The following is a 7,500-nucleotide window of genomic DNA, read 5'->3' on the forward strand; positions in this document are numbered from 1 at the left end:
TTATACACACACACACACACACACACACACACACACACACACACACACACACACACACACACTTATATTGGGTTGGTCAAAAAGTCTTTTCGGTCTTTTAAACGGAAATGAGAAAGTTTTAAACACAAAGCGATTTGTTCAATCAATGATACAATTACCGTTCCGTTCCAGTATTTCTTGTCAACTTGTTGCCATGTCCATTATTCTCTGCTCAAAGAATTTCTTGTTCTTACTAGCAAAAATACACCTTCAGCTGAAATTTTACTCCCACTTCTGAGTTGAAGGTCAGTTCACTCAACGAATTTTGAAGAGACCGAAACTAGTAGACAACTGAATCCGTAAGGTAGGGCGAATATGGAGTGTGCGGCAAAATTTCCCAACAACACTCCAGCAGCTTCTGCCGCGTCTGCAAACATTATGTGAGGTGGCATTGTAGTGATGAACGACAATGCCCCTACGCTTCTGGTAGATCGCTGCATTTAATTTGCGTAGTCGGTCACAGTACATATCTGAATAGATGATCTTGTTCATGGGAAGAAGCTTGTAAAAGACAACTGCCTTTCAATTCCACAAGATTGAAACCATAACTTCTATTGAGCAAAGTTTTGCTTTGGCGGTGGTTTGTGGTGGTTCGCCGCACTTTCCTCGTAATCATTTGTGTTTCATAATGTTAAATACGATCTATCTTTCATGTCATGTCTCATTCTCTTCAAAAGAGTATAGTTTTCTTTATGTTTCTGCAACGAATCACAGATGGAAATCCGTTGAACATGTTAGCCTCATTCAGTTGATGTGAAACGAAGCATCGAATCTGTTCTCGTAGCCAAGTGGATGGAGATGGTTTCCAACACTCGATTTTGACATTTGGAATATATTTGCGATCATCTTGGTCATATAACAGGGTTTGTGTCGTTGTTAATCTTAGATGGCTGGCCAGAGCGAGATGTACCTTGAACCGAAAAATATCTTAAACGAAATCTTAAAAACGACTTATGGTACTCACGTTCCGTAACAGCATCCTCTTCGTACACAGCGCAAATCTGCCTGCAGGTCTCTGTTGCATTCTTGCCTCTTTTTGAAAAAAAAATGCATGAAGTTTTGATAATGTCGTTTTGATTCTCCATTTTCAAAGTCATTTCAAGGGTATAACACACAACCCGCCTCATCGCACGTGTGCGTCGAACTACGTTGAAGTCTTAAGTATCTAACGAGTGCGCATGGGCAAGGGACAAATTAAAATTAGCTACTTATCAGAAACCTTGAAGTCTAGAGTTGACAAAAACCTAACAGACTCTTTGGCCAACTCGATATGTGTGGTGTGTATGTGTGTATGTGTGTGTGTGTGTTTGTATATATTTGTGTGTTTATAATAATAATAATAATAATAATAATAATAATAACAATAATAATAATAATGATAATAATAGACATGTGCAGGAAGCACATGTCTATGCACTGACAGGGAGATATGTATGTACATACATATAGAAATGTATGCACACACGGGTGCGCGTGCAGAGACACAGATATATATAGTACATGTATGTGTGTATACATAGACATAAATATATGTAATCATTATATCTACATAAATATATTTTTCTTATGACATCACAACTGTTTCATTTTAAATGGGAATAAGAGTGAAATACGCAAAAGGAATGGGAAGTAATATGCCCATATTTTATTTGAATGTTGCACAATGAGATTATGCATGACATTATAGTAAATGACGTAGTCAAAAAGAACATTTTGTTCACGAACGTGCATTCGGTACTTCTTAACGTTCTCATTATCTTTAGTACGTTGTAGATCTAAATTTCTTTTTCAAAGGACCATTGAATTAGTTGTGAATCTATTGAGGCAATATGTTTGCTTTTTATTTTTATTAGTAGGGGGCCTACTTTAAAGTATGTGACAATGCAAAATAAAATATTGTTGTAGTTATTGCTTCAAAAGCCATTTAATAACACACAAAGCATTTAAATTTACTTTCCATTTATTTTATGAGGTGTCAAAATTTCCGTCACACACCTGCGACGTGGTCATTGACATATTTGTGGAGGAATTGTGTCAGTAACCAAGTAGTGCTTGCCACGCCAAAATTTTGTTGACAACTCATGATATAAATTTAAAGTGAATTTGTCAGGTTTGTTAGGAAATGGCTCTTCCAGCAGTTTCTTCCGACGGTTTGATTTATTAATTAATAAATTGTTAATCCTTTACCCTTTTAATTTGTAATAATTATTCACTCCCTGTTAGTATACGCAGATTCTCTTCGGTATCACTTGTCGCGCACATGGTAATTTCTTGAAGGAAGGACAGTTAGACGGGCTGACCGAGGTGGATTCGGTTATGCTTTCAGATCTGTGTCGGTGTGGAATATTACTCGTTCATGCTTGCACAGTTTGCTAGCATAGTCAAATTTACTGCTGGAATACAGTATTGATGAAGGAAATTGAGTATCAATCATAATCCAGAAACGCGTCTACTGTTAACCGTCGGAATGGTTAGTTTTTCATTGTTTTTTCTTCTTGTTTTTGCCTTTGTGAGTTACAAGTGATGCTATCTGTGGGATTCTCAGCTTTTTTAGCTTCTATTTCTGAACTTCGGTATATGGTGAAGCAAATATTTGCTGATCTCTTAATTATGTTTATAAATATATATGAGCTTTTAAATAAGTTCTCCACCAATAATGGTGCTTTCATACCGATGGGCTTGGTAAAAATTATTAAATGTTAATTGATTTATTAATTAATAAATTGATAATCCTTTACCCTTTTAATTTGTAATAATTATATATATATATATATAACAGGCTTTTTCCGCTTCTGTCTCCAAATCCACTCATCAGACTTTTGACAGCTCAAGTCTATAGTAGAAGAGACACTTGCGCAAGGTGCCACGCAGTGGGACTGAACCCAGAACCATGTGGTTGAGAAACAAACTTCTTTCCACACAGCCATGCATGCGCCTTTGTCATTAATTCTTATTATTTGAAGTGATAAGTCAAAGTTTCGTGCAGTATTACCGACTAAAATTTTTTTTTTTTTTTTTTTTTTGCGAAGTTATTTAATCTGTTGTATAATGAAGGCGCATCTAGTGCTTGCAGTAGACGGTTTGTGATTGTCTGTATATCTGCAAGTTTATTAAAGAGGTTATTAGAAAATTTGAATTCAAAGGTAACTGCTTCTAATGATTGAGTTATGTTAATATAAAGTTTTCCATTAAGAAGGCCTCGTATTTGTCTTTCATTCGTGATCGATAATAAAAAATGACCGGGGGGGGGGGGGCAGCTATTCCCCTCTCCAAATTCTGAGGCCTTTTTCTCTTTACTTTTTCTATAAATGAAAAAAGTGGTGAAGTGAAAGAATCCTTATGTGCAGGAAAAAATGCTTAGCAGCATTTCTTCCTGCTCTTTCCGTTCTGAATTTAAATGCTGTCGAGGACGACTTAGCTTTCATCCTTTTGAGGTCAATTCAAATAAGTATCAGTTAATTATTGGTGGGGCCATGTAAATAAACTCTCCCACCCTTGAAATTTCTAGCCGTGTGCCAAATTTTGAAACGAACGCACTGGTACGGGTAAAATGTTTGATTTCACCGAAATTTGAACCCAGAAATTCGACTCATCATAGTAGTTATAATAATATATCTAGAAAGGCACACAGTCAATTGAAATATAATTTATCTACAGGAAATTTTGCCGAGTACACAAGCATTTTATTATCAGCTAAGTATATGAATATTACACTAATATCTAAAGACATGATCTTTGTCACACAGCCAATGATTCAGAGAAGTAGATATAGTAGTTAATGTCATCAAACTGTGCATTGTAAATGATATATTTGACGTTGATATCGCGACATTTAAATATTCTCGTAAGTATCAGAAGAACATAGATATACGTTTACATAAGTTTGACTAATGACATGTATTGCTACAAACTGACAAGCGTTGCATCTAATTACTGCCAGACATACAGTATTAGATGTTTCACACAGTTAAATAAGTACATGCAATAGTGTTATCAGCAATGAAATCATGAACGACATCTTTAAAGTCAGTCATATCAGATCAGAAATCATGTAGCTGCCAACGGATTATAGTGGTCTTTACAGTTAAGACGTTATTGGAGTTGACTTATTGTATATCATGTGTTAAATAGATAAATTATCTACATTGTTACAGTGACATATTTATTCAGAAATCTCATGAAGAGCTATTGAATAATATCGGCATTCAAATTTTAGATAACAACTACTTGTATAAACGAAACCTAATTAATAACGGATACACGAATAAACTGGTAAAAGGAAAGTAAACCAGCTTTCTGGAATTGAAGCTAAAATAACATTAACTCGAAACACAAGCCAGATAACATACTTTAAGAGACTGACTCAAAAAGAAAATGGATGCTCATTTTAATATTGACTGTCAGAAATATTTAGAGAAAGGAATAATTGTTTCGCATCATAGAGAACTTGTTTGCGGTGGGAGCAATGGGAGAAATTTTGTATCGTCGCTCGCCTTATAAAAACAGACGCCATGCATCCAAACTAGTAAACTCCATTGCAATAAGAAAGGACACATTGGAATAAATAACCCAAAATATACTGCCTCAAGCCCAACAAAAATACAAAAATATTTTAAAAAATGAGAAAGAAAACAGATAGCCAAGGGTAGAATGTTTTTTAGCTGTATGCCTGCATGCGTTTGAAGTGAATGAAGAGCAAGTTAATTCAACGATACTTTGTAAATGGTATACAATAAGCCAATACCAATAGCATCTTAAACACCACGACCACTAATGTCTGTGAAACTAAACAGTCAATGTTATAATATGACTGATTAGGGGATCTTCCGTTGCGTTTGTTGTTTTTAAATTGACTCTCGATATTTGGTACTTTATAATATTATATAATAAAAAAATAAATAAATGCGCCCTTTTAAAGCCTAGCCAGGCTCATGGGCCCGGTTTCCCGGTTTCAATGGAATATGTGTTCCCCAGCTGGACGGGACACCAGTCCATCGCAGCGTTACTAATTTTTGCCAGCTGGGTGGAGTGGAGCAACGTGAAATGAAGTATTTTGCTCAAGAATACAACTCGTCGCCCGGTCCCAGAATCGAAACCACAATCTTACGATCATGATGCTGATACCCTAACCACTAAGCCACGCGCCTCCACATAATATTATATAGTTACGTTTTATAATGGCTAGCTGCATTCGTCTGTTGAACACACAGGGCTATTTATATATATTGTATACGCAATGAATGCATATATGCACTTGTAAGTGCTTATCATGTCGCGTGCGCGTGTGTTTCTACGTATTTATGTATGCATTGTGTTGTATGGTGTGTATTTGTGTGTATTTGTTATCATATGTTTTATCCTATTCCTTACCTTCTCTCGGAAAACATTTTCGAAATCTTCTAGCGCTTGATTTATTTTCTCCTCGCATCGGCCAGAGTCCTTTACATTCAGTATCATTTGCTCACCGTCGCTACGTCTCCCACTCAATTCTTTCCCACCCTTGCTTTTTAATATTGCAACAGAATTTATATACATATATATCTATATATATGCATATTGGACAACCCAAGATTATCGTTAAAGTTTCTTGGAATCAAAGGCTTTTGACTAATGCACTGAGTTATGGTTCCGAAAACAGAACCAAGTGATGACGAAGCAAAGCACTTAACGACACGTCCATACCTGCGCCTGCGTGCGATATCTTAATATATTTTTCTGTCAAATTTGCAGTATATTCATAATAGCACGTTGATGTTCGCTCTAATGTCTAAAGAGAGATAATTTTCGCCTTACAGATACAAAGATTGCACATTTTTCGTCAAATTTCATCTTCGAAAATTGATGTTTTTGTCATAATTGCTGTTGTCATTATTTTTGTTGCAGTTAAGGCGGTGAGCTGGCAGAATCGTTAGCACGCTGGGCAAAATGCTTAGCGGTATTTCGCCAGTCTTTACGTTCTGAGTTAAAATTCTACCGAGGTTGACTTTGCATTTCATCCTTTCGGGGTCGATGAAATAAGTACCAGCTGCGTACTGGAGTCGATCTAATCGATTGGCTACCTCCTCAAAAATTTCAGGTCTTGTGCCTATAGTAGAAAGGATTATTTTTGTTGTGGTTAGGGGATGGGTTGGCAAATAGATATTAAGTTAAAGCCGGCCTGGGTCAATCTTTGGCCTAGTCATATTTAAGTTATATATAGTTACATTTAAAGTCCCTTATTTAGAAATTGAAAACTGAAATAATGTTGCATTTTGTATTTTGTTAGATTTTATGTTGCAATAAAATTTTGTCAATCTTGTGAATATCTTTAAACATGTATATATATATATATAACAGTACTAACTGTAATCCTCTTGAACTTTTCAGATACACGTATTTTGACCTCCAGTATGGGTCAGGCAGCTGGTAGTATGAACAGCAGAAAAGTAGACCAGCTATCCTGAAATCCTTAAACCATAGCAAGCAACTCACGCATGAATGTTATGGGAGCTGGATGGAGGTTGATGTGAATTGTGAGAGAAAAACAAAGAGAGGAGTAGAAACGAGACATACATTTAGAAACCCAACTGATCTGAGCTTGACTGTTTTATATTAACGTTTAAGGAACTTTTCAATCAACGGATCGTCCACTAAAGAAAACACGTAGTAAATGATCCTCAAGCACTCGAGTAAACTAAGTGTTCAAGTTGTTCCATTTGCTAAAAGGTTTCCACGGCACCAGCAGACCTCAAGACACATGCGTGTATGTGTGTGTGTGTGTGTATATATATACGTATGAATATATAGAAAATGTGGAGGAAAGAAGTGTTTGTCTTTATGGTAAAAGAAATATCATAACAACCTATGAGGGTTACCATACCACTCCTACGTATTAGCCAGGATTAATGGCTGTTTTTTTTTATTTTGAAGCCTTTAGTTGTAATGAATACCACAGTCAACCTATTCGTTAAAAAATGTGAAAGATAGATACGCTGCCTTTCCTACGATGTACTGAGACAAACACTTACTTTCTCATATACAACGTCACATAAATATATAATATTATGCAGCATACTTATATAAGAGTTATATCTATATATATTATATACGCAACGCGCACACATACATATATATATATATGCATGCTTGTTTATATACTAAAAAAGTCATTCTTTCTCTCTCTCTCTCTCTCTCTCTCTCTCTCTCTCTCTCTCTCTCTCTCTCTCTCCCTCTCTCTTTCTACACTTACACACACACACACATAATCTATTACGTATTATTTGGAACAATGAACTGGCAGCTGTTCTTGGTTCTTTATCGTAGTCGGGAATCATGAGATTGTTACTGACTTTGTTTACAATTCATTATTGATCAGGTGTTAATTGTTCCAAACGAAGCATAAAAGACAATAATGGGGATAGATGAAATATAATTAGTAAATGTCTTTATAATACATGCCACCGTTAATACACTGAAACGTAT

The 7,500-nt window shown here is 35.7% G+C and overlaps 1 long non-coding RNA gene across 1 annotated transcript in view; it reads right to left on the minus strand.

Moving 5' to 3' along the window:
* Window positions 1-7,500, minus strand: part of LOC149137253 (uncharacterized) — a 15,828-nt gene that overhangs the window by 7,918 nt on the left and 410 nt on the right. Inside the window, exon 1 of the long non-coding RNA XR_016240775.1 lies at window positions 1,004-7,500. This exon is cut by the window's right edge and continues 410 nt beyond it. This is a non-coding gene — a long non-coding RNA (uncharacterized LOC149137253). The remainder of the gene's footprint in view (window positions 1-1,003) is intronic.

Source organism: Octopus bimaculoides, chromosome 2 (assembly GCF_046866305.1).
Source record: "Octopus bimaculoides isolate indiv1 chromosome 2, ASM4686630v1, whole genome shotgun sequence".
NCBI lineage: Eukaryota > Metazoa > Mollusca > Cephalopoda > Octopoda > Octopodidae > Octopus > Octopus bimaculoides.